The sequence below is a fragment of the Ovis canadensis genome, chromosome 5 (assembly GCF_042477335.2).
Source record: "Ovis canadensis isolate MfBH-ARS-UI-01 breed Bighorn chromosome 5, ARS-UI_OviCan_v2, whole genome shotgun sequence".
Classification (NCBI taxonomy): domain Eukaryota; kingdom Metazoa; phylum Chordata; class Mammalia; order Artiodactyla; family Bovidae; genus Ovis; species Ovis canadensis.
The window spans coordinates 106,993,428-107,018,626 of record NC_091249.1 but is presented as its reverse complement, the minus strand read 5'-3'; the positions used below and the strand labels follow the sequence as shown (position 1 = coordinate 107,018,626).

Sequence of the window (25,199 nt, the reverse complement as noted above, 5' to 3'; positions counted from 1 at the left end):
CATTATCAAAAAACTTCTTTTGAATATATTTTGATTTAATAACTTTTCTGCTAAATATCTCATTATGTTACACGTGACACAAAATTTGTGAGTTTCCTAATAACTGGGAGCCATGTCTTAATCCATGTTTGTGAATCCATTCCCTAGTGGGTGGATGGATGCATGGATGGATGGACGGATGGATGGAAGAGAGAGGCAGGGGATGGGAGAAAGTAGAGTAGAGAGAGGGTGAGCAGGATTTCTGGTAATCAGAATTCAGTTTCTCAGAAATATTACCCATGAATTTCTTGACTACAAAAATGCCACTGTTGTTCATTTCGTAGGTTCAGTGTTTTTATATGAGGAGAGGAGAACACAATGGTGATGGCCTTTTATTTTCTTTATTCTTTAAAACCTACAGTAAATTATTGAGTCAAAAAGAACAACTATCTTTTTTTATTAAAAGGACAATATTACTTAAGTTTTTCATTTTATTAATGCAGTTGACATAAAATTTCAGTAGTGGCCAAGAAGTCATGACATGCCATATGCTAGCAGTTAGGAGCCTGGAGAACCAACACCTCCTCCCAAACCTTGACTTTCCCAGAATAAATTGGCCATGCCAAGGAGAAGTGTTCACTGCTCCCAGGGAGCCATGTGAGTTTGTCCCATGGTGCCCATGTGGTGCCCTATGTGTCATTTAACCAGGCTTGCTTGAGGCACTTGAAGGGACAGATGTCACAGAGGCCCATGGTGGGACAGGCTCAGGGGTCACTTTGCAGCCACAGAGATATCTTTTCTGAAGAATGAAAATCCCTCTTGTGGGCACCAATCGATACTGCTTTTTAATGTTCTCTTCACTTCAATTAATATAAAAGTAAAAACGGCAACGAGATCTCCAACAGAAGCGACATGGTGCACAAATTGGTTTCCTTTCAACAAGCAATCCTAAGTTTTCAGCAAGGAGAACTTCATGTCTCCTGTGTCAGTCACCTCTACAGCTGCAAAGACAATGTCATGGAGCCCTGGTTCCAAGCTGGTGCTTAGGGATTTTTAAGGCCTAGGAACCCCACCCAGTCTTTGGAACTTAAATAAACTAAACATTGTTTTAAGTAACCCTTAACAAGAGTATTAAATGAAACACTTGGTAAATTTGAATTCTCATAGCCTTTGCCCATCTTGGGGTGAGACTTTTTATGGGTGATCTACAAAGTAGAGTGGAGGCTAGTACATGGGAAAAATAAATGCGTTCATCATCTTTTTCTGTATTGTTGTTGCAAACTCTGGCTAATTCTCAGTCCTGTTCTGATACAGGAACCATAAAGAGCACTTAAGCTCTAGGCATCTCCTCTATTCCCTCCCTTAATGTTTATTGAGTCAGACACTGTTCTCCATGCATACTGGAGTGAATCACGTAGCTCCAAATCACGGCTCTCAAAGAACTTATCTTCTAGCAGGAATGCTATTTGAAATGCTGTCTTAGTGCCAAATACTTAAACAGGAATGTGGTCTTTCAGGAACTTCAAATCAATTTGATAAACCCTCATTAGGGCACCTGCAAAGATGAGTCAGTCCTGGGTCTGGTATTTAGGCATTCACGGTCCAGAAGGGTAAATAGGAATGTGTGGTTAAAATACATGAGTTAAAATACAGTGAGATGATAACAGAAGTGTGACATAAGAAACACAGGTGGAGGTAACTGACTGCATGGAGAGGAGACAGTGGGAGAGAGATGGTTATAGTCGGGATGCTTGGGATGGTTTCTCCTAGGAGCATCTCCTAGGATGTGATCCTGTCTGTGAACTCCTAATTATCCCTTAGAACACTCATAATTGACTTTTTTTTTTTCTTATTTTTTTATTTTTTTAATTTTAAAATCTTTAATTCTTACATGCGTTCCCAAACATGACCCCCCCTCCCACCTCCCTTCCCACAACATCTCTCTGGGTCATCCCCATGCACCAGCCCCAAGCATGCTGCACCCTGCGTCAGACATGGACTGGCGATTCAATTCTTACATGATAGTATACATGTTAGAATTCCCATTCTCCCAAATCATCCCACCCTCTCCCTCTCCCTCTGAGTCCAAAAGTCCGTTATACACATCTGTGTCTTTTTTCCTGTCTTGCATACAGGGTCGTCATTGCCATCTTCCTAAATTCCATATATAGGTGTTAGTATACTGTATTGGTGTTTTTCTTTCTGGCTTACTTCACTCTGTATAATTGGCTCCAGTTTCATCCATCTCATCAGAACTGATTCAAATGAATTCTTTTTAACGGCTGAGTAATACTCCATTGTGTATATGTACCACAGCTTTCTTATCCATTCATCTGCTGATGGACATCTAGGACTTTTAATTTGAAAGTGGTGAAATAGTATTTAGCTGCTGCTCAGATTCATTTATTCTTTAGTCCTTGCATGTTTTAGCATTTCTTCCTGAGGCTTGGGAAGAATGAAGAATAGAGTTGATCAATAGGGAGCCTATTAGCATAATGAAGTAACATCCAAGATAAAAGTTAATGTAATAGGAACATTTCTTTCTAAGAGCTCTATCTCTAGAGGAATTGAAGGGCTATCAAATCATGAAATTGGCTGTCAGAGCTGATATAGATTTCACATTCATTTAGTTGACCACAGCTTTATTCAAGGTGTCTGTACATCTTTGAAAGAACTGCATGCATGGCTAATGAACCTTTCAAACAAATTATTTTCAAAGTAATAATAGCACATAAAATTATAGCACCTCTGTGTGTGTGCACATTTTCATGAATCGCCTAGCCTCATGTGGTTGGATCCATGGAATATCGAACTATAACACTAGTGTCTAACATTTATATAGCATTTCCTATGTCCCTGATGCTATTATAAGCACTGAACAATTATTAACTCATCAAAATCTTACACTTAATGAGGCATGATCCCTGTTTCACAGGAAGGAAACAGATATGAAAAGGTCAAGCCACTTGCCCAGGATCCCACAGCTGGAGAATGTCAGAGCCAGCATTTAAACTCAAGGAGTCAGGTCACTCACAGAGCTGTATTCTTACCCACTATATTATACTGTTTCTAAAATACAGAATGAGCACTCTCATCCTGGGATATTTTGAGAACATTAAGTATCTAAAATTGCCATGTAACCATGTATTGGATGTCAGATATGTGTTTGCATATTAAATGCAAACTCCATATTCAATGATGAGGCCACCATAGCCTTTGAATCTCATTTGTATCACAACCAACCACTGTCCACAGACCCCTTCCACTGATGGTGCCGACTGACATATGACACAAGCTTCACTTCATTAACTCCTGAGACATTCCACCAAATGCTGAGGCCTATTCCCTCCTAAAACTATGTATTCTCCTCTTACTGAGCGCTGACCTCTAACGTAACTGACACTAGGAACTATTCTTCATTCAAACAGCAGCTGTTTATAGAGCGCCTTTGTGCCAAATACTGTGCTAAAAGCAGGAGTTATGAGGGTATATCACACAGACATAAAATCCACTAAAACTGGGTCAACTCACAAAATATTTCCAAGTTCAGTTCAGTCACTCAGTCATGTCCAACTCTTTGCAACCCCATAGACTGCAGCATGCCAGGCTTCCCTGTCCATCATCAACTCCCACAGCTTGCTCAAACCCAAGTGCATTGAGTTGATGATGCCATCCAACCATCTCATCCTCTGTCGTCCCCTTCTCCTCCTGCCTTCAATCTTTCCCAGCGTCAGGGTCTTTTCAAATGAGTCAGTTCTTCACATCAGATGGCCAAAGTATTGGAGTTTCAGCTTTAGCATCAGTCCTTCCAGTGAATATTCAGGACTGATTTCCTTTAAGATGGACTGATTGGATCTCCTTGCAGTCCAAGGGACTCTCAAGAGTCTTCTCCAACACCACAGCATGTATCACATTTGGATGCCAAGCAACTAAATGGATGGAGGATGTTTAGCCTGAGTTGAAGGATGGGGGCAGGTCAAAGTGAGACAGTTGAAAGATCAGTTTTGGAGATGGTAAGTTTGAATTGCCTATGCGGCATCCGAGTAGAAATGTCAATGTTATATTTAAAAAAAAAAAAAGGCAGTTTACTACGGTAAAGAAAAACAGATGAATTTTTTCAATGAGTAGTCAAGGAAGGCTTCTCTGAGGAGGTAGCATGAGCTGACACCTCCAGGATGAGAAGGAGCATGTCATGCAAATGAACAACGTGGGGAAGAATGTTATAAGCAGAAGTGGCAGCTTGTGTAACACCCTTCGTGGACAAGAGCTTAGCACTTTCAAGAAAGGCATGCGTGCAGGCCTAGTATGGCTAGCATGTAATAAGGGTGGGAGAGGGGGGTGTGGATCGTAGTGGCCAGAGTTGAAATTGGAGAGGTTGGTGGTGAGGACTATAAGGCCTGGTAAGCCACGATGAGTCAGTCTTCAGTGCATGGGAATCCACTGAAAAGCCTAAGGCAGAAGAGTGACATGGTCATTTCTATATTTGATGATCACTTTAATGGGAAACTAAATTGTAAAGAGGCATGAGTGGAAAGAGGAATCTCACTAGAAGGCTGCTGGACTGTTTCACGTTAGAGATAGAGGAGTTGTGATGGGGACAGGTCAACATGGGACAGTCTAGAGATGAGTTTTGGAGATGTTAAGCTTGAGTTGCCTATGAGGCATCCAAATAGAAATGTTGAGTAAGTGGTTGGCTATGTGGGCCTGAAACTCAGGAGAGTCCAAACCCCTTAAGCTTTCGGAATTGACGTACTCAACCAGGAACAGGGTGACATAAACATGAAGAAGGCTGAAATGCCTGGATCTATATGTTGGTGGGGCACACCAACATATATAGAGAAAAGACAGTCCTCTGTGTTCTTGCGAGAACTGCCTTTTCTCTGCTGCCTGCTGGAAAGGCAGAAGTAGCCAGGCCATCAATCCTGACTTTTCTCCTGGGGCAGCACATAGTAGTGTGCCTGCTGGATTCTATGAGTGGAAAGAAATTTATTTCATTGCTTTTACTCTTCTCACCCAAGAGTCCCTTTCTCTATCACCTGGACTTTAGTCATGAGCCTGAACCTCACTCAGTAATTTGGTCTTATACCATACCAGGGCCTTCCCAGGCGGCACTAGTTGGCACTAGTGGTAAAGAACCTGCATGCCAATGCAGGAGACATGGGAGATGCAGGTTTGATCCCTGCATCAGGAAGATCCCCTGGAAGAGGGCATGGTGATCCACTCCGGTTTTCTTGCCTGGAGAATCCCATGGACAGAGGAGCCTGGTGGGGTACAGTCCATGGGGTTGCAATGAGTCAGACATGACTGAAGTGACTTAGCACACACACTGATAACAACAAAGAATTGATACTTGGATGGAAATAGCCCTCATGACTCACTCCACTTATGTGTGGAGAAGAACAGGAAATCCATGCCTCTCCACCGCATTTTTTCTCCCCAGGAATGCTAAAACCCATGAGTGCACGGTGTGTAGCAGGCAGAGCTAGAATCAGTGAGAGTCCCTCTGAGGGGGTGCTCCCTGGTTCCTGGCTCCATCCACTCAAGCTGTGTCCTTTAACAGGCAGCCCTTACTCATCTCCATAATTTACAAAAAGCACATACTAGCCAATTAAAAAATAAAATGAATCGAGAATATGCACAGGCAGGTCTCAAAAAAATACAGATGGCTAGTAGACGTGAAAGACAGTCTCTCTAGTAATTAAAGGCATGAAAACAAAACACGGAAGTGTGTATTTTAATCTGAGTGGCAAACGGTTTAAAATATGTATGACAGTCAATGTGGAAGGTACAAGTATTTGTGATTCCCACCGCAAATCTGCAGCGTTTTCATGCTTAATTTGCCCCTCTTCTCCACAACTGCAGAAGAAAAAAGAAGGAAGAGGGCTTGTTGGGAGCAGCCTCTGGTTGCAACAAATCATGGGCTTGCGAGTCAAAGTAGGGATGGGAAACTGGACACATGGGCCTCAAGAAAGCGGAGACCTTGCTGGCTGGGCTGGGCCAGGAGAGCAGTGAGCTTAAGAGCTGACTTGTGAGTGGATCCAGGGGGTGCAGAGGTGTGCACAGCACTTTTGGAGGAGGGAAGAAGGCATCCCCTTTGTATGGGGCATACCTGACAGTGAGTTAATAATGCATTCATTAATTAGCCCAGTGAATGGGCTTAATGCCTCTTTGATTTGGTTCTGTCAACAAAGTCTTCCTGAATGGCTTTGGAACAACAGGCTGCAGGCTATGAAGATATGTGTGGATATACCAATTATTCATAACTGGGGACTGCTCAGAGTATTGCACCGAATCAACAGTTAGCTGGGCTGATATCTTAGTTGATGAGGCAGTGAGATTCAGAACCCAAGAAAGGAGCTTTGGTCTTCATACTTTGGCAATTTGAACTAGAATTCCTATGGAAAGTGAGATGGTGAGTTCACAAGTGGAGAACTCTATTTCCACAAAGAACTAGAAGCAGGGGACACATTTAGCCAAAAGTGTGAAGATATAAAAGAGCTTTAAACTATGAAGAACAGTTTTCTGTACACTGTAAAATGAAGAGTATATTTTAATCATTAGCATAAATAATTTTATAATTTAAATATTCTACTTCCTTGGGAAAGTATTTTTTGAACTTCTGGATGAAGATAGTTATATATTATTTCTGTACTACATGAAGTGATATCAAGGCAGTATGTGTTGTTGCATTCCATTTGCTAGTTATAAACTCTTGATTTTTATGTACATCGAGTAAGCCCTTTGTCCTCAGATAGGGTGGGCTGCTGTCTATGGGGTCGCACAGAGTCGGACACGACTGAAGTGACTTAGCAGCAGCAGCAGCAGCATTTAATTAATGACACAAAGAGATTTAATCAGAAGCACTTCAAATTGACTTATAAATGCTTAAGTAATAGGAGGGAGAGAAAAATATCTTTTCCATGAGAAAGATTCTGAATCTGTGCTTTAGAAATCCTTGCTATTAGAAATTTACTTTTTCCTTAACCACATCCAATCCTTTCCTTTTGATGTGAACTTTTAGCTAAGGAAAATTATGTAATTAGAGCCCGAGAAGTTAAAATATACTTGGAGTTTCAGATGTCTAGTTCGCTTTCTGATTTTTTTTTAATCTTGGAGCAAAGCATTCGCGTAGTGGTTAAGAGTATGAACTTTTTATGCTAGAAAGACAGTTTGAATCTACTGCTTTTTCATAGCTGAAGCAACTCATTCAACCTCTCTGATCCTCAGTCTCCACATTTGTATTACTAGGATTAAAAGACTAATTATTTCTTAGATTTTGTGCAAAATAAATGAAACAATGCTTGTGTTCCATCCATCAGTGTTAGCTATTTCATCAATTGTGATGCTTTTCTTGCAATTAATAAAAAACACAACTCAAACTGACTAAAATACTAAAGGGAATTTATTGACTCACATATCTGGAAAATCTAGAGGCCATCTCAGTGGTCAAATCAAGTCATAAGAATCTGCTGTATATCTGTGTCTCCATCTGGCCTTCCCCATTATTAGCTTTATCTCAGTTTAATTCCCCTCATGACCCCAAGATGGCTGCCAGTGCTCCCACAGCTGGCTACATGTTTTCTTATTCTCATCCAGGAGGAATAGCTTTTCCAGTATTCTCAAACTAAGCCAAAGACTTACCTTGATTGGAAGAGCTTAGGTCACATTCCCACCCAGTGACTGAGCCAGTCACTGTAGTCTGGAGGTTGAACTGGCTGGACATTCTTCACCCCTGAACCAAGAAGCAAGTCAGCTTCCCACAACCCGCTGGTTATCAAGAGGAAATTGAGAGCTATTAGGAAGGGGAAGGCTAGAAACACCTACTTGAAAGGTGATCAGTATATTTCACCATTGTGATCACTGTTATCTAGGCACCGTGAAGATGACTGTCCCTGACCTAGACAGGAAGTTATCTGTGTCCCTGTGTGGGTTCAGAGAACACTTAATGTTCATGCTTGTGCTCAGTCCTGTCTGACTCTTTGGGACCCCATGGACTGTAGCCCATCAGGCTCCTCTGTCCATGGGATTTTCCAGGCAAGAATGCTGGAGTGGGTTGCCATTTCCTTCTCCAGGGGGATATTCCCAACCCAAGGATCAAACCCAAATCTCCTGTGTCTCCTGCACTGACAGGTGATTCTTTACTACTGAGCCACCAGGGAAGCCCAGGAGAGGGCTATCATTGCCCAGCAGGAAGTTATCTGTGTCCCTCGGTGGGCTCAGGGAACACTCATAGCCCCAAAGCTTGTTAAAATTGCTGTGAGAAGCAGTGTAATTTCAGGAAAACAAAACAAAGCAGAAACACATAAGTCTCCTGCCAACGTGAATAGTATATAATTCTGTAATAAGTCAGAGATTCCCTATGCTGAATACTACTGAGAAACTTTTGGCAATTTTAGATTATTGGCTTAATGCTAAGCTGTAAGGAAGTTTTTTTAAAAAATTAGAAATAATACCTAACATCATTATTATCCACTCATATGATAGAGATCATGTTTTTGGCAGTTTACTTCTTTTTTGCAAATAGTACTGAAAAAGCAAGCTGTTGTACGCTTTGGTCTAACATTCGGAATGCTTGAAGAGTATCAATTAAGTGAATAATTTAAGCTTATAATTTTCATTATGTTTAGCTATTATATTCTAAGCTATTATATTCAACTCTGGATGATTTCTAGGATCTACAATTTATCCATAGTAGATCCTGCTCTAACATGTATTAATCCAATAGATTTTATTTATTTATGGAAAACCCTTATAACGTTATCTTTCTCTATGACAGACTTGTGTACTGAGTAAATAAAATTAACAGTCCTCCTGTGGTGTGACATTTTAGAATTGTAAATCTCACAAGCAAATGTAAAAGCACATTTCAAAAGGAAACAGAAGTGTGTTTTTGATTCCTCATCTTTATTATTCAGGCCTTGGCCCACAGCCCTCTCAACCACTGTTGGTAAGAATAACTGAGAATGACATGCTTTCCTCACCAACCTGTACTCAAGGGAGAGCATTCCAATTCATGGGCAAAGGATTCTGAAGGTCTGTGAAAACAGAGCAACCTCAGTATTTATCCCTGACACATGACTTCCTTCAACTGCTCAGACTTTTCTCCTGTAAAGCACTTCCTTTGTGAGTGCGTCTTAAAGCCTCAACTATTTTAGGTGCGAATTTGTTTTTTACGTTATCTAGTTTATGTCCTTATCTATAATCAGGTTCTCATTTTAAGCACACAAAGGCAGGATTGAAATATTACATGTTCAACTAAGTGTTTTGTACATATTAGTAATTGTTTATTTAAATAATCTCCACAACAACTCTATCAGGTAGGAACCATTTTTATCCCCACTTTTTAAGGTGAGAACCTAAGCCTTTGAGTGACAGAGCCATTTTTTTTTTTAATTGACTGGAGTTTGCTGTCTTCTGAAAGCAAGAAGGAAATTTGGAAGTAATATAGATCAACCTCCTCTTTCTACAGATGAGAGCTTGAGGGTCAAAAAGAATAGGTTATTTGCTGGAAGTAAAGTTAGTTTTATGGAGGCAAAAGAAGAAAAACCCAAGTCTTGTGACTTAGAGCCTAATGTGTGGTGATTGGGAACATCCTTCTCAGTTACCTGTGGTTAAAATATTTGCAGTGGCTCTACTCTGAAATTATTTTTATTGAACATAATTAATGTGTAACAGTATCCCTTAAATACATCACCCCCAATTACCTGTGAAATGAGAGAAGGGCAAAGGGCTGCTGCTGAGGTGGGTTAGGTGAATCAGTCACTGACATGCCTTCTTTGAAATGTATCATTATACTTACTAAGCAAAGACCAAATTAGAAGGGTTGCCCCCATCAAACACTAGGTTATCTACACAAAAGAATTAGCTGTATGGAAGCTTTTTGAAAATTAAGCTTATTGTTTTAGAATAGTTTTAGGTTTGCAAAAAAAATTATGAGGCTATTTTAGGTTTACAAAAAAAATTATGAAGCTAGAAAGAATTTTCATATACCTCACACCTAACTTTCCCTGTTGTTAACGTCTGACATTGTTATGGTACCTTTGTCACAACTAATGAACCAATATTGATCCATTAATATGCGCTAAAGGCCATCCTTTATTCAGACCTTTATTTTCACGTAAAATCCTTTATATTCCTGGATCACATCCAGGATGCCACGTTTTATTTAGCTTTCATGTCTCCTGAGGCTTCTCATGACGGTGTCCATTTTTCAGGCTTTTTTGGTTGTTGATGACCTTGACAGTTTTGAGTTCTGTGGGTCAGATATTTTATAGAATGTCTTTCAGTTTGAGTTTTGCTGATGTTTTTCTCATGGTCAGACAGAGGTTATGGGCTTTGAAGGAAGACCACAGAGGTAGAGTACCATTCTCATTGCAAGCCATTAAAGGAGCATACTGTTTATATGGTTTATCAGCAGTGATTTTAGCCTTGATCCCCTGGTTGAGATAGTATTGGCTGGGTTTCTCTAAACTGTACTATTTGGAAGACGCTCACTGTGAATGCCCCACACTTAAGAGGTGGTGATTGACATCCTTAGGAGCAGTACTTACATGAATTATTTTGAATTCTTCTGTACTGTAGACTTAGCCATTATTCCTCATTGATTTATCTATTTATTTATACAAATCATTTACTTATATCAGTATGGAATCATGTATATTCATTGTATACCTTGAAAATATAATATAATATACCTTGAATCCAATATCATATAATCTACCATATTATAATCCAATATGGTGTTATTTATTTTGTAGCTTGAAAACTCTTTTTCTGCAGGGTTTTCGAAGATAGTAAATAATTAAAGGAAATCACAGTTTTCACGGAAGGCTACGTTGTGCCACGTTCTGAGGCGGTTCCATGTTTGTGCTTTGGTTATACCTGTGAGCAATAACATGCTATTTGTACAAGTGAGTGCACAAGATCCTGTTTCAGCCACAGCTGTGCACCTGTGGCCATGAGATTGTTGAAGAGGAAAATTCACGCGTGAGTTTCATATTGAACTCATATGTAAATGAGAGTGGTACATTGATGTGCTTTGCCCAGTGTGAAGGTGTTTATCAAAGCAAATTTATAAAACTCCATTCCATAGAATCCTTAACACTGTTTTCAAAGAGTAAAAGCAGCAGAGAATAGTATTATTTTTCTTTTTAATTCTTAATTATTAGAACAGTACATACCATCCATTTGTAGAAAGTTTGAAAATTTCTGAAAAATAGGAGGAAACTAAAATTACCTTTACTCTCATCCACAGACTAGCCCACTTATGCATTGTTAGATTTCCTCCCTTTTCCCCACTATATAGGTATATTTAACCTAGTTAATTTCATTGTGTACATAGTTTTGCATTATATTTTTCATGTCACTGTTTTTTCCTAAGCATTTGCTCAAGTGGTTAGACACAGTCCACAGGGACCATCTTAAGTGGATGAGAAGAAGTGAGCAGAAGAGATCAGAGTCTGAGAGCAGGCAGGAGGTGATTGCAGTCGGCTATTCGAAAGATATTTATGGTGTACACTAGAGCAGTAGAAGTTGACCAAAGAAACATGTTCAAAATATAATTGTTAGGACTTCACCATTGCCTGCTTGGGTCCAAGTATCATTGGTGCTAGATTTATACCTCAAACCCACACGTAGAGCAGAAAGGAGAAGCAGCAGGTCAAAGAAATAGAGGGCTGCTTATTTTCCTGCCATGAAACACCTCTTATCTTGCTTTGCTATGTTAGCATTTAAACTTTAAGTGCAACACTGTCTCCAGGAGAGTCTTTGAAGGAAAAGAATATGTTCAAACATCTTTCTTTGTTCTCTATAACATTCACTTGGTGCTGGGGATCCAGAAGGAGATGAAAAAAAATAGTGAGTGAGTGAATAAATTAAATCCTGAATGAAGATGAGGTGAACTTTGGGTAGTTGGGGTATTGTGGGGAGGTGGAGATTAATTACTAAAGTTTGCTAATGTTTTTTTTTTTTAGACAAGTTACTATCACCATGGTTTTCTTTCAAGAAAATCAAATGTTAGAATAAAAGAAGTAGTAGAGTTCATGCTATCTAGAGCTTTTTCAAGATACCTATGTAATCTTACCAGAAGGAACAATAGGACATTCAAACAAAGTTGATACCTGATAGAAACACTAAAATCTTACTTTGATTCATTGGTTTAATAGAGTTCTGATAAAGGAACTCAAAAGTACTTGTAATTCACAGAAAAAAAGTAAAAGTAGTGAAATTATTCCAAAGGAAGGAGGTATATGCATTTAAGTCTGATAAGAAGGCATTTTTGTTTAATCGTAAAAGCCAGTGAGGCTATGGATCTGTGTGTCGCAAGATTTATAGATGGGAGTACATGTAAACACTCAAAGTATTTTTGAGCAAAGTCCCAAATGTTTAGCATCAATGTAACATCTGTTACGCTAGCTTCTCTCTCTGAAATTGTTAGAATCTCAAAAGTTCAAATCCTCTAAAAGGAAATGTTTTCCTCTGCATATGCCCCAATTTTGGAAATAATAGAACTGGCCTAATCTATTTTAATACTTATTGGCACAAGAACTCATAGCAAGCTGGTATATTATGCCTTCTTGTGACAAGTCCTTTCTTTTTGAGTTAAAAAAAAAAAAAGTAATCCTGCACTTTTTAATGCAATTTGGTTTTTTAGGGGGAAGAAAGAGCATGCTTGGGAATTCACCAAAAGACAGAAGGTCAGAAGAGTTAGTACAAATAAAATCTGTCTTGCTCTCAGGTCTCACAAACATTATTTTGCTGAAATCGTAACGATAACAGTTATTAATTAGTATCATAGTTCTGAAAGTGGAAGAGGCAAACCAAGCAGAATCTGCTTTCTAATCTCTGTGCTGGGTGTGCTCAGTCACTTCAGTCACATCTGAGTCTTTGTGACCCCAGGGACTGCAGCCCACCAGACTCCTCTGTCCATGGGATTCGCCAGGCAAGAGGATTGGAGTGGGTTGCCATGTCCTCCTCCAGGGGATCTTCCCAACCCAGGGATCGAACCCTCCTCTCTTCCATCTCCTGCTTTGGCAGGCAGGTTCTTTACCACCAGTGCCACCTGGGAAGCTCCATACACACATAATATATATTATTCTTTTAAAAAATCAAGAAAAATCCTCTTTACATTAAGTTACATGATTTTTTTTTAATTTTCACAGAGTCTCTTTTTATTTTATTGTTTTAGGAAGAAGAAAATTAGGGTCATAGACCTCAACAAATTTTCCCTCTGCCTCAGAGCACCTTAATAATATAACCAGGTCTTAGATACAAGACTTTGTGTTCTGATTCCTGTCATCCTTCCTCTATTTTATGATCGCTCTTTTCATCACCTGCCCCCAATAGCTACATATATTCAAATAATTTGCAATGTGTTTTTACATATTTTATCTCATAATCAAAACAGTCCTTTGCATGGAATTTTATCCCATTTTAAAGATTAAAGGGGAAAAAAGATGCAAAAGAATAAGTATCTTTGGCTGAAATTAAATAGTTGATATCAAGCCTGCCCTTTCATCATCAGAATTTGCCTCTTGTTACACAAAAGTTGGTTACAAGGTCGAATCACAAAAGGAGTGGTCCATACAAGAGGGTTGGAAAAAGGAATTTTATTCGCTTTCCTTTGGTTCCAATTATTTTATATCCTGTATGTGTAGGTGGAAAGGCCATCTGTGGCAACGCAGCGATGCTGCAGAGAAACAATTAGCAGACAAGTCAAGGGTGAGCAACCAGTGTTGTGGGAGTCCCAGCAAAGATGCTTGGGGAGGACTGAATTTCATACTTTTTCAGGAGAGTGAAATACTGCTATTTAGAGGGCCTTGAAAATTTGTAAGTTCATTGGGTTTGATTTGGGCTATTACAAAGTCAAAATCCCAGAATTAAACCCAGGGTTGTAGTTCAGTTCAAAAATAGAGAGGTACCATTTCACGCCAGTCAGAATGGCTGTGATCCAAAAGTCTACAAGCAATATATGCTGGAGAGGGTGTGGAGAAAGGGGAACCCTCTTACACTGTTGGTGGGAATGCAAACTAGTGAAGCTACTATGGAGAACAGTGTGGAGATTCCTTTAAAAACTGGAAATAGAACTGCCTTATGACCCAGAAATCCCACTTCTGGGCATACACACTGAGGAAACCAGAACTGAAAGAGACACATGTACCCCAATGTTCATCGCAGCACTTTTTATAATAGCCAGGACATGGAAACAACCTAGGTGTCCATCAGCAGATAAATGGATAAGAAAGCTGTGGTATGTATACACAATGGGATATTACTTGGCCATTAAAAAGAATACATTTGAATCAGTTCTAATGAGGTGGATGAAACTGGAGCCTATTATACAGAGTGAAGTAAGCCTGAAAGAAAAACACCAATACAGTATACTAATGCATATATATGGAATTTAGAAAGATGGTAACGATAACCCTGTATGTGAGACAGCAAAAGAGACACAGGTGTATAGAACAGTCTTTTGGACTCTGTGGGAGAGGGAGAGGGTGAGACGATTTGGAGGAATGGCACTGAAACATGTATATATCGTATATGAAACGAATGGCCAGTCTATGTTTGATACAGGATATAGGATGCTCGGGGCTGGTGCACTGGAATGACCCAGAAGGATGGGATGGGGAGGGAGGTGGGAGGGGGGCTCAGGATGGGGAACACATGTACACCCGTGGCGGATTCATGTTGATGTATGGCAGAACCAATACAATATTGTAAAGTAATTAGCTGCCAATGAAAATAAATAAATTTAAATTAAAAAAAAAGCCAAAACAAAAATAAACCAGAGGAACAGCCTTTTCTGCTTAGTTTATCTTTCTGGTTTCCTGAACACTAACTTGTTAGGTACTGTTGGCACATATTGCAGTTTACCTGGGACAGTTTTGTTTATGCCGCTTTATGCCTTACAGTTGGTAGAGGCACTCCCTTTTGCTCTTTTAAAGTGTCCCAGTTGGAATGATAGATTATGTATTTACCTTTACTGTAAGCCTTTCCCCCAGTTCTTGTTGAAAATGTTCATGGAAACACTAAGTTTTCCTCGCTTGGTAACTGCAGGGCGATGCCCTTGTTGGAGCTCTGTCTGGGTGGGGAGCTGGCGTCACAGGGGCATCTGTATGTGAACATCCATGATCACTGCAGGGTACCGGGGAGGGAGAATTGGAAGGCACGGGGCCATTTCTGTCTCTCTGCAGCCTCTCTGCCGTCTACTGTCTCCCATAGCATTGCTCTCTGGCAGTGCGTGGATTTCCCGTGTTACTTGCTGCTTTCTCGTTTCTCTGCTTCTTTTGCTCATTCTTGTTGCTCTTTTCTTTTCCCACTCTATTCTATTGTCAAAGCCAAGGGCTCACTTCAGCTGTCTCTCCCCAAGGGAGTTGAGAAGGGTGACTGGGGGTCAGAGAGAGAGAGAAGAGTCCAGAGCAGCCTGCCCTGGCCTGCCAGCTGCTCTGGGCCTTCGGCAGTGGGAGTTCCTGGATCTTTTACTCTCCTGCCCAGCTGTTGGCATACTGCACTTTGGTTAGTTGATCTGTCTGAATGTCCTCCTATGAAGTTATATTCTACCCTCTATTTTTTCCACCCCATACTTCATTATAGTTAGAGCACCTGTTTTCTAATTTGGGGTCATCTGTAGGCCTTCATGACCTCTCCAGTCTCTTGATCGTCTCCTAAGTAACTTTAGCAGGCACTTTCAACTTCTCTCTGAGCTTGGCCCAAACAGCCTTTGCCTAATAACAATTTTGCTGACTAACCACCTATCACTGACCAGCCTATTCATTGTCTGCCTATAGTTTAGGTCTCCAGCTCTAATCAGCTGTGAACAGGGGCAAGGAAGTTCAGTGTACATAGACTCAAGCATAAGCTGTCCCGTTAGGTGGGGCTGTGGATACAGAGCCTCTGAGCAGCATCTTTAGTGGAGGATGCCCACTGGTTGGCCCAGATTTTTCTCATTCTATGTGGGTTCGCTTTCTGAAGTTGCTGAGTTGAACTCTAACTAATTATAATGTCCCCTTGACAAGTGAATCCTTGAGCTTCACTGAACTTTGAATATTCCAGTGACTTCTGAATTCTGTTTTTGACAAATTAAATTTTGAAAACCTTTTATTTCTATTTAATGGTGATTTCACTGTGAGAATTTTGCTAATGTCATAGAAACGAGGAGAGATGACTAAGTAGTGTTGAACAAGATTCATCACAGCAGAGCTGCAAAGAAGTAAAGCCTTTATTGGGGGTCTTAGAATTTAATTTGGGAGACACAGATTTGAGTAGGAGTGAAAAATGTGTTTCAAGGAGGAGAGGAAAGGCGGAGTTTTATAAAGGCCAACTTTAGGTGGATGAAGGTTGCAAAAGTTGTTTCGAAAGAACTATGATTGGTGCTGGCAAGCTGAAGCTGTTCTTATCTATACATATTTGGTTGCTAAAGGTATCACAAGAGGGAGGTGGAAGTCTGGTTTTATGACAAGTTGCAGGTTTTCTCGCAATATCCCTGGAATATTTGTGGTTTGGAGCAGTTCAAAAGTTTATCCTTCCACCCAGTGAGGGCAGGCTTAAACCCTGCTTCCTTAATGGTCTCTTGGCTCCATTTTAAATAGCTCTTTGGCAATACCAACTCCATTTTGAAGTCCCTTTTTCCACAGTAGAAACTGGTAATAACTAAGTAGAAGTCTTCGAGGATACCCCTTGATATCCTTAATAAGGTTCTTAAATTTTAGAAGTCAAAAATGGCAAAGCTTTCATGAACTTTTCTACTTTCATGAAGTGGATTTTGTGGATAGACAAAGGTGGCTTAGACAGTAAAGTGTCTGTCTACAATGTGGGAGACCTGGGTTCGATCCCTGGGTTGGGAAGATCCCCTGGAGAAGGAAATGGCAGTACACTCCAGTACTATTGCTTGGAAAATCCCATGGACAGAGGAGCCTGGTAGGCTACAGTCCATGGGGTCGCAAAGAGTTGGACACGACTGAGCGACTTTACTCACTTTCACAAAGAGCTACACTAAGCCTGAAACAGCTTAACCAATCTACAGTCCAGTGGGCATGGCGGTACTAGGAACATCCAAGAAAATCTCCCCAAAGGCAGACATACTTCTCCTTTTCTGTGTACTGCTGCAATAACTATTTCCTCTTGATAATAAGGATCAACCACCCCCAGCTAACATAGTAACCCCACTTTGAATTCATCAGTACCATTCTATCTTCTGGTGGAAGCTTTCTTCTGTTAGGGAAAAGGTCTTATAAGCAGCAGAACTCAAAGTCACAGTGACCCTTTGTGGATTCCTACATATATTCCACAAGTGTTTCATGATAAAAATTTTAAAAGTCTGGAAATTCTTTGTATATAAACTTCTTCAAAGATATGCTTTTAGAACTGGCACAATGGCACAATGAGTCAAGCTAGGGTGGTAATTGAAATAATCAGAGGATAGGGCTTCCCTGGTGGCTCAGATGGTAAAGCATCTGCCTGCAATGCAGGAGACCAGGCTTCGATTCCTGGGTCGGGAAGATCCCCTGGAGAAGGAAATGGCAATCTACTCCAGCACTCTTGCCTGGAAAATCCCATGGATGGAAGAGTCTGATAGGCTACAGTCCATGCGGTCTCAAAGAGTCGGACACGACTAAGATACTTTACTTTACTTACTGTAAGAAAAATATTGATAGCTGAGTCCCACCCCCTCAAAGTTTCTGGGTGCTTACTCAAAGCCCTTGAGGTTGAGAACCACTAGTTCATATAAAATAAGGGAAAGAACGGTTTGGTATGAGGAAATTTGACATCACATGCATGATAACTGTTCTAGGTGAAGCAAGCCAGGAACATTAGAGGGAGAGTTTTTTAGAAACGGTGCCTTGATGGAGTAGAAGGTGCGGGTGCTTCCTTTCACATTCTCAGGGTCCCTCTCTTCCAGTCTCGTTTTGACTTTCCTACAAGTGACCTGACAAGGCTACACATTTTTACTTATGTTGTAGTTTTCAGTTTCAGATATTGCATCTGCTTTTTGGCTTCAACAGTCCCAAAACTTAAATTGAGGATTATTGTAGAAACCTCCTAAACCTCCAAGTGTGCCTCAGTTCAGTTCAGTTCAGTCGCGTCCAACTCTTTGCGACCCCATGAATCACAGCACACCAGGCCTCCCTGTCTATCACCAACTCCCAGAGTTCACTCAAACTCACGTCCATCAAGGCAGTGAAGCCATCCAGCCATCTCATCCTCTGTCGTCCCCTTCTCCTCCTGCCCCCAATCCCTCCCAGCATCAGGGTCTTTTCCAATGAGTCAACTCTTCGCATGAGGTGGCCAAAGTACTGGAGTTTCAGCTTTAGCATCATTCCCTCCAAAGAAATCCCAGGACTGATCTCCTTGGACTGGTTGGATCTCCTTGCAGTCCAAGGAGTCTTCTCCAACACCACAGTTCCAAAGCATCAATTCTTCGGTGCTCAGCCTTCTTCACAGTCCAACTCTCACATCCATACATGACCACAGGAAAAACCATAGCCTTGACTAGATGGACCTTAGTCGGCAAAGTAACGTCTCTGCTTTTGAATATACTATCTAGGTTAGTCATATCTTTTCTTCCAAGGAGTAAGCGTCTTTTAATTTCATGGCTGCAATCACCACCTGCAGTGATTTTGGAGCCCAAAAAATAAAGTCTGACACTGTTTCCACTGTTTCCCCATCTATTTGCCATGAAGTGATAGGACCGGATGCCATGATCTTTGTTTTCTGAGTGTTGAGCTTTAGGCCAACTTTTTCACTCTCCTCTTTCACTTTCATCAAGAGGCTTTTTAGTTCCTCTTCACTTTCTGCCATAAGGGTGGTGTCATCTGCATACCTGAGGTTATTGATATTTCTCCCGGCAATCTTGATTCCAGCTTGTGTTTCTTCCAGTCCAGCGTTTCTCATGATGTACTCTGCATAGAAGTTAAATAAGCAGGGTGACAATATACAGCCTTGACATACTCCTTTTCCTATTTGGAACCAGTCTGTTGTTCCATGTCCAGTTCTACCTGTTGCTTCCTGACCTGCGTACAGATTTCTCAAGAGGCAGGTCAGGTGGTCTGGTATTCCCATCTCTTTCAGAATTTTCCAGTTTCTTGTGATCCACAGTCAAAGGCTTTGGCATAGTCAATAAAGCAGAAATAGATGTTTTTCTGGAAGTCTCTTGCTTTTTCCATGATCCAGCGGATGTTGGCAATTTGATCTCTGGTTCCTCAGCCTTTTCTAAAACCAGCTTGAACATCAGGAAGTTCGTGGTTCACATATTGCTGAAGCCTGGCTTGGAGAATTTTGAGCATTACTTTACTAGCGTGTGAGATGAGTGCAATTGTGTGGTAGTTTGAGCATTCTTTGGCATTGCCTATCTTTGGGATTGGATTGAAAACTGACCCTTTCCAGTCCTGTGGCCACTGCTGAGTTTTCCAAATTTGCTGGCATATTGAGTGCAACACTTTCACAGCCCAGAACTCCAGATTTTAACATTTAAGCTTACTTCTTTTACATTCCCACCAAAAGTATACAAGGGTTATTTCTTCTTTCTGTCTTCACTAGCATTTATCTTTTTTTTTTTCTTTCATACTAGCCTTTCTAACAGGCATAGTTTTGTTTTTCAGGTCCCTGATAATTAGTGATATTGAACAACTTTTCATGTTCCTGTTGGTCATTCATATGTCTTCTTTGGAGAAATATCTATTCAGATCCTTCAGTTCAGTTCAGTCGCTCAGTCGTGTCTGACTCTTTGCAACCCCGTGAACCGCAGCACGCCAGACCTCCCTGTCCATCACCAACTGCCGGAGTTTACCCAAACTGCCCATTAAGTCAGTGGTGCCATCCAACCATCTCATCTTCTGTCGTCCCCTTCTCCTCCTGCCCTCAATCCTTCTCAGCATCAGGGTCTTTCAAGTGAGTCAGCTCTTTGCACCAGGTGGCCAAAGTGTTGGAGTTTCAGCTTCAGCATCAGTCCTTCCAATGAACACCCAGCACTCATCTCCTTTAAGATGGACTGGTTGGATCTCCTTGCAGTTCAAGGGACTCTCAAGAGTCTTCTCCAACACCACAGTTCAAAAGCATCAATTCGTTGGCTCTCAGTTTTCTTTATAGTCTAACTCTCACATCCATACATGACCACTGGAAAAACCATAGCCTTGACTAGATGGACCTTGCTCATTTTTAATTTTTTTTTTACTATTGAATTGTATGAGTTCCTTATATTTTATGTATTAACTCCTTTCCAGATACATGGTTTACAGATATTTTTTCTCACTCCATAGGCTGTCTTTTCATTTTGTTGTTTCCTTTGCTAGGCAGAAGCTTTTTAAGTTGATGTTGTCCCACTTGTCTATTCCTGCTTTTAATGCCTGAGTTTTTCATGTCATATCCAAAATTATTACCAAGACCATTGTCAAGGAGCTTTTTCCCTATATTTTCTTCTTGAAAATTTATAACTTCAGATCTTGCACTGTTATTAATCCATTTTGAGTTGATTTTTGCATTTGGTATAAAATAAGGGCTTTATTACATTCTTCTGTATGTGGATATATAGACTTACCAACATCTTTTATTTAAGATGCTGTCCTTTCCCTACTTTGTATTTTTGATGCCCTTATAGAGGGTTAGTTGACTGTATGTGTGTGGGTTTATTTCTGGTTTTTTTATTCTGTTCCATAGATCTGTTTGTCTGGTATTTTTGGTGGTGTGATCCTGCTTCAGTCACTACAGCTATGGAGTATAGCTTGAAATCAGAAAGTGTGATGCCTCCAGCTCTGTTCTTCTTTCTTAAGGTTGCTTTGGCTATTTGGAGTCTTTTAAGGTTTCATATGATTCAACAGCCCCCCTTCTGGGTACTTATACAAAGAAATTTAAATCAGAACCTTAAAGAGATGTTTATTGCAGCATTATTCACAATATCCAAGATATGAAAACAGCCAAAATATCCGTTGTTGGATAAAAAAAAACTTTGGTGTATATGTACAGTGGAATATTATCCAACCTTATGAAAGGAGGAAAATCTGCCATTTGCGACAACGTGAATGGACCTGGAGAACATTGTGTGTGCGCTCAGTCGTGTCCAACTCTTTGCGACCCCATGGACTATAGCCCACCCGCCTCCTCAGTGGGTTTTTCTAGGCAAGAATACTGAAGTGAGTTGCCATTTGCTCCTCCAAAGGATCTTCCCAACCCAGATAGTGAACTCACATCTCATGCGTCACCTGCATTGACTGGTGGATTCTTTACCAAGAGGGCGACCTGGGAAACCCAGAAAGCATTAAGCCCAGTGAAAAAAGTCAGTCGCGGAAGGACAAATACTGTATGATTTCCCTTGCCAGGGTCCAGCCCTGGTGGATCCAGGGAATTCGAAGAGGGGACGGAGTCGGCGTCTTAGAAAGGACTATTTAATTAGAAAAGAGAGATTAGGAAACAATAGTGTCGTAGGAAAATTAGTGGAGAAAAGAGGCTGAATAACTTGGTTTACATGGAAAGCTAATAAAGTCTCAAGACAAGAAACTTGCACCACCGGTGCCCGCTTGAATACCTCCAGCAACAGGGAACTCACTACTCTCCAAGATTCTAAACTCTCCCTCACCTTTTCCTCTACAGCACCCCCATCCTGCATACCACTTTCTCTAATCCCACCAACTCATTTTCAGTAGTATGTATGGGCCAGAAGCTGGGCTAGTCTTTCCCAGCAATGCAAGAGACATTTGCTCTAGTTTCTAACAGCCCTGACATTTTATTTCCTTAAATTAAAAAATCTTTTAAAGGCCTAGAAGCTGTAATTTCCTGCACCCAAAAAGCTAGATCACTAGATCCAAACCCTCTGGGGCCCCTAGCTTGAGAAGTCAAGGTTTTTCTTGTCTGATAATAAGGTAAAAGCAAAAGCTGTGTTATTCTTTAACCTTTATTAATTTTGCACAGTTTTAGTAGGTGGCGAGATCAAAACTTTAATTTCCTCAGTATAATCAGAATCTCTATTACACCAGGCACCACCAAAATTCCTTGAAAAGAAAGCAAGCTAGGCCCTAGCACAAGTCCTACATTGCCCTCAGGCAGGGGGCCAGCCTCTCCCGTTGGAATCAGAGTAACCAGCGTATCAGGGGTTAATATTGTGGTGGTGGAGCTGAGGTCTAGTCCTGAGCTACCTGGGATTGATTGTCGTGGCTTGTTGTCTCCATTTAGCAGGACATTGCCAGCAAAAATGCTGGCATAAATATTTGGCCATAAGAGAAACATTTTTTATTTGTAGAATCCTTTTTATTATGATTTTTTTTTCTTTCTTTTTTCTTTTTTTTTTTTGCTTGGGTGAGGCCCCCCTGAGTGGGTTTTCTGCAAGGAGCAGGCTCTGTTTTAAAAGCTGCTTTGTTTAAAAAAATTCTCCCTATCTTTTTCAACCTTAGGCAATGTTCTGGGAGGCTTTGGAGGCAAGCGGAGGTGGCGGTGGTCGGTGGTCGTCTTAAATCAGAAAATGGTGGATAAATTTTTTAAAGGTTTGTGTAGGGGTGGGGGGGGCTCACCAGGGCGCCTGACTGCAGCGTCCTGTAAGCCCTTTCCTTCCTCCAGAGGTGGAGCACAGTTTCCCTCTTTTTGTTTGTCAATGGCAGAAAATATGATCTGCATAGAAAGTGGAGACTCACTACCATCCACCACTATAGCCTCTCCCATAGGCTATCTAACAGCCTCATGACGGGGCTCCAGAACATTTCTAATCATATTCCACAGAGCAAAAGCATCTACAGGAACTTTTTCTGGCTCATCCAAAGTATAATAAGTTTTTAGCTGTTTCCCTACCTTTATCAAAGTATCCGAATTAACAGTGTCCTTTTCTGGAAACCAAGGACATTGCTCTTGTACGAATTTAAAAAAGGAATTGAACACTAGCCTTTTTAACTTTAATTTCTCTTTTGTTTAACAGTTGCAAAATTAGTTCTATAAAGAGTTGTCGTTCTTTTGACTCACTGTTACCCGTGTCAGAAAATTAAGTCTTATAGAGAAGTCTGCCTTGTCAAGGTTTTTAGCTTTGCCAAGGGGGGTTTCTTTCAACCCATCTACCCTTCACTAAGGGGGAGTTTCTTTCAACCCGTCGGTTTCTTTCAACCCTTAAAACACTTCCCACTCCTTCTCACCCTACCTATCTTAGGCAGGGGGGTCCACGACACCCTGAGTGGGGTCCTATGCGTCCCGAATTACTGAGCACTTCTGAGACCTACCTTCGAATAGCCTGTTCTGGGCACCTTCCCTTATATAGAAAATCTAAAATAGTAAAACTCATAGAAGCAGAGAGGAGAATGGTGGTTGGCAAGGACTAGGGGAGGAGGAGAGAATGGGGAGGTAATGGTCAAAGTGAACAGAATTTCACTGCAGGATGAATAAGGCCTGGAGAGCTACTCTCTATCGTATTATCCATAAGTAACAGTACTGTATTGCACACTTAAAACATTCTAAGACGGTAGATTTCATGTTAAGTGTTCTTACCACATACATAGATATGCACTCACATATACATACAAATAATAATCAGAACAATAAAAAGGTGGGAGGAACCTTTGAAAGGGAATGGATGTGGTTTTTTGGCCTTGATAGTGGTGATGGTTTCACAGGTGTCTACCTATTCCCACACTCATGGAGTTGTATAAATTACATGTGTACGGCTTTGACATATCACTCACACCTCGATAAAGTGGTTAAAAAATAGCAACATCCATCTAAATGTGGGACATGGCAGTTTAGTGAGAGGGAGGGAATATTTGAATTTCCTGTAATCGATAAATCTTAAAAAAATTTTAGAGCTGTGTATGCACCTGGTACTTCAGACACATCTTTCCTAATATGTCCTTATATTTGAGAACTTATATATTTGACAAAAATGCTTTATATCCATAAAAACTGTATTCCTAATATCCCTCCATAACCCAGTTTTCCTCTTGGTACCATTTCAGTGAGCCTGAGGGGAGACATATCTCTAGATCTGTCAAGTTCTTGACTTTCTTTTTTCCAGGAATGGGGATATCCTTACAGGTTGAACCAGAGGGTGCCTGGAACCTGCTACTCCTCTTTTCTGCTCTCTCTTCCTGACACTACCAGTCTCCCAGCAGCTCACCTCAAACTTCTGTGTGACTCATCTGTCCTTTTCCCGTATCTCCTCCATCTTGTCAGTTGACAATTCAGTTGACTGACCCTCTTCTATATCTCTCAAAGTCATCTTTTATTTCCATTACCACTGACTAGATCAAGCCCTTGTGACTTAAACTGTCGTAAAACTTAAAATAATTCTGGTATCCACAGGGTTTCTCTACTCTCATCCAACTTACATAGAGGAAAGGCTGAGTTTTGTTTCTCTCTGAAATCTAGTCACGTTATCCAGAGCAGGAAATGTGAAAGACAGGCGGTAAATGTTTGTTCAATGAGTCCTGGCTGTGTTGCTTCGTTCTTCAAGAGCCCGTGAGAGTTTCCTGTTGCCCATAGTTGGAAACTCCACTCAGGCTGGCATGACTGAACATCAATCTTCCTTTCTACCTTATTTCTCACAAATCCACTGAGGCACCCTCTTGTGACTACTCAGTGTTGGGCTCGCGTTGATATTCCCATCCTCCCTTCTCCTAGGTCTTTCTTTGTCAAGTCTTACTCCTGTTTTCAAGCTGCTCTATTGTCATTGCTATGAAGCTGCCTCAGATTCTTTTCCCATAAATAATTGGTCTTTCTTGCCTGCTCTCCCAGGGACTTAATGACTCCATTATATTATAGTCTGTCTTTAATCCTACCTCTTGAGTGGACATGGTTTAAGTGTAATAGTAATCAATTGTTAATTTTGGCTTAAAGCAGTGTATTGAGAAGGAGTCTCTTGACTAAAGGTGCTGAAACAGATTAGATGCCATCCATGGACGCAGGAGAGGAGAGAGGCCAAAGTCCCCGTGGAGCAGCCAGATTCGTCACAGAGCTCCATGTATGTGTCTACTCAGCTGGCTCTCGTGACCTTAAAGGCATCTTCTGTCCTCATAGTCTCCATCCCACTTTGTGCTCAGATCCTTAAACTTTTAACAACAGAGAACAGAGTGTTTATATGATCATGAATCAGAGATATATAAAGTGTTAATGAAACGGTCATTGGAGGGACTGATGTTGAAGCTGAAACTCCAATACTTTGGCCACCTGATGCGGAGAGCTGACTCGTTTGAAAAGACCCTGATGCTGGGAAAGATTGAGGGCAGGAGGAGAAGGGGGGCTACAGAGGATGAGATGGC

At 40.9% G+C, this 25,199-nt stretch overlaps 1 protein-coding gene across 27 annotated transcripts in view; it reads left to right on the top strand.

Moving 5' to 3' along the window:
- The window catches only part of MCTP1 (multiple C2 and transmembrane domain containing 1), a 395,240-nt gene that overhangs the window by 60,862 nt on the left and 309,179 nt on the right, over positions 1-25,199 (top strand). For 3 of the 27 annotated variants that reach the window (XM_069590171.1, XM_069590163.1, XM_069590154.1), the window contains exon 1: positions 22,359-22,448. The exons of the other annotated variants lie outside the window; for them this stretch is intronic. The gene's annotated coding sequence lies outside the window, so the exon portion shown is untranslated. Of the gene's footprint in view, positions 1-22,358; positions 22,449-25,199 lie in introns of those variants that run through there. 27 annotated transcript variants of the gene reach the window in all.